The sequence below is a fragment of the Loxodonta africana genome, chromosome 7 (genome assembly GCF_030014295.1).
Source record: "Loxodonta africana isolate mLoxAfr1 chromosome 7, mLoxAfr1.hap2, whole genome shotgun sequence".
Lineage (NCBI taxonomy): Eukaryota > Metazoa > Chordata > Mammalia > Proboscidea > Elephantidae > Loxodonta > Loxodonta africana.
This window is the reverse complement of record NC_087348.1, coordinates 76,756,615-76,759,391: the sequence shown is the minus strand read 5'-3', so window position 1 is coordinate 76,759,391 and position 2,777 is coordinate 76,756,615.

The window sequence follows — 2,777 nt, the reverse complement described above, 5'->3', positions numbered from 1 at the left end:
CTGCAACTCTCTGTCTCTTTATTGGAGTATTTAGTCCATTTACATTCAGCATGATTATAGATAGGTATGAGTTTAGTGTTATCAGTTCGATGCCTTTTTTTGTGTTTTGTTGATAGTCTCATTTTTTGTGCTGAGTAATTTTTCATTATAAATTATTCCTCTTTTTCATTGTATTTCATTTTGTTTTTGCTGAGTATGTTTTTCTCGTTTTTTTTATTTTGACGTGTAGGATTGTTAGTCTTCTTTGTGGTTACCTTAATATTTAACGCTATTTTTCTATGTTTAAACCTAAGTTTTATCTCCCTGTATCGCCTTGATTTCCTCTCCATATGGAAGATCTATGCCTACTTTATTTAGTGCCTCTTTATTGATTTAATGTTGTCTTCTTTGACATAACGAGATCACTGATTCCCTGTTTTGATCATTTTTTTAATCTTGATATATTTTTGTGATTTTATCGATTTCCTAACTAGAGACTTACCTTTAGTATTTCTTGTAGTTTTGGTTTGGTTTTTACAAATTCCCTAAGCTTTTGTTTATCTAGAAATGTCCTAATTTCACCTTCATATTTGAGAGGCAGTTTTGCTGGATACATGATTCGTGCCTGGCCAAGTTTTCTCCTCCAATCCTTTATATATGTCATCGCATTGCCTTCTTGCCTGCATGGTTTCTGCCGAGTAGTCTGAACTTATTCTTATTGATTCTCTTTTGTAAGTGATTTTTAGCTTATCCCTGGCTGCTCTTAAAATTTTCTCTTTATCTTTGGTTTTGGCAAATTTGATTATAATATATCTTGGTGAGTTTCTTTTGGGATCTACCTTGTATGGGGTTCAATGAGCATCTTAGATATACTTTCATCTTTCACGATGTCACGGAAATTTTCTGCCAACAAATCTTCAACAATTCTCTGTGTTTTTTCTGTTATCCCTCCCTGTTCTGGTATTCCAATCATTCACAAGTTATTCTTCTTGATAGAGCCCCACATAATTCTTAGGGTTTCTTCATTTTTTTTTTCAATTCCTTTATCTGATTTTTTTTGAATACATTGTTGCTGAGTTTTTTTTATCTTCCATCTCACTAATTCTGCCTTCCACGCCCTCAATTCTGCTCCTCTGACTTTCTATTAAGTTGTCTAATTCTGTAATTTTATTCTTAATAGTCTGAATTTCTGATTGCTGTCTCTCTATGGATTCTTGCACTTAATAAATTTTTCATTATATTCTTTCTTTTTAATAATTTTTATTGTGCTTTTTTTTTTAAGTGAAAGTTTACAAATCAAGTCAGTCTGTCACATACAAGCTTATATACACCTTACTCCATACTCCCACTTACTCTCCCCCTAATGAGTCAGCCCGCTCCCTCCTTCCAGTCTCTCCTTTCATGATGATTTTGACAGTGTCTAACCCTCTCTACCCTCCTATCTCTCCTCCAGACAGGAGATGCCAACACAGTCTCAAGTGTCCACCTGATACAAGTAGCTCACTCTTCGTCAGCATCTCTCTCCAACCCATTGTCCAGTCCCTTCGATGTCTGATGAGTTGTCTTCAGGAGTGATTCCTGTCCAGGGCCAACAAAAGGTTTGGGGACCATGACCGCCAGGATTCCTCTAGTCTCAGTCAGACCTTTAAGTCTGGTCTTTTTATGAGAATTTGGGGTCTGCATCCCACTGTTCTCCTGCTCCCTCAGGGATTCTCTGTTGTGCTCCCTTTCAGGGCAGTCATCGGTTGTGGCTGGGCACCGTCTAGTTCTTCTGGTCTCAGGATGATGTAAGTCTCTGGTTCATGTGGCCCTTTCTGTCTCTTGGGCTTATAGTTATTGTGTGACCTTGGTGTTCTTCATTGTCCTTTGATCTAGGTGGGTTGAGACCAATTGATGCATCTTAGATGGCCGCTCGTTAGCATTTAAGACCCCAGATGCCACATTTCAAAGTGGGATGCAGAATGTTTTCATGATAGAATTATTTTGCCAATTGACTTAGAAGTCCGCTTAAGCCATAGTCCCCAAGCCCCTGCCCTTGCTCTGCTGACCTTTGAAGCATCCAGTTTATCCCAGAAACTACTTTGCTTTTGGTCCAGTCCATTTGAGCTGACCTTCCATGTATTGAGTATTGTCCTTCCCTTCACCTAAAGTAGTTCTTATCTACTAACTAATCAGTAAATAATCCTCTCCCACCCTCCTTTCCTCCCCGCCTTGTAACCACAAAAGTATGTGTTCTTCTCAGTTTATACTATTTCTCAAGATCTTATAATAGTGGTCTTATACAATATTTGTCCTTTTGCCTCTGACTAATTTCACTCAGCATAATGCCTTCCAGGTTCCTCCATGTTATGAAATGTTTCACAGATTCGTCACTGTTTTTTATCAATGTGTAGTATTCCATTGTGTGAGTATACCATAATTTATTTAACCATTCGTCCATTGATGGACACCTTGGTTGCTTCTAGCTTTGTGCTGTTGTAAACAGAGCTGCAATAAATATGGGTGTGCATATATCTGTTCGTGTAAAGGCTCTTATTTCTCTAGGGTATATTCCAAGGAGTGGGATTTCTGGGTTGTATGGTAGTTCTATTTCTAACTTTTTAAGAAAACGCCAGATAGATTTCCAAAGTGGCTGTACCATTTTACATTCCCACCAGCGGTGTATAAGAGTTCCAATCTCTCCGCAGCCTCTCCAACATTTATTATTTTGTGTTTTTTGGATTAATGCCCGCCTTGTCGGAGTGAGATGGAATCTCATCGTAGTTTTAATTTGCATTTCTCTCTTTTTTTTAATGGCT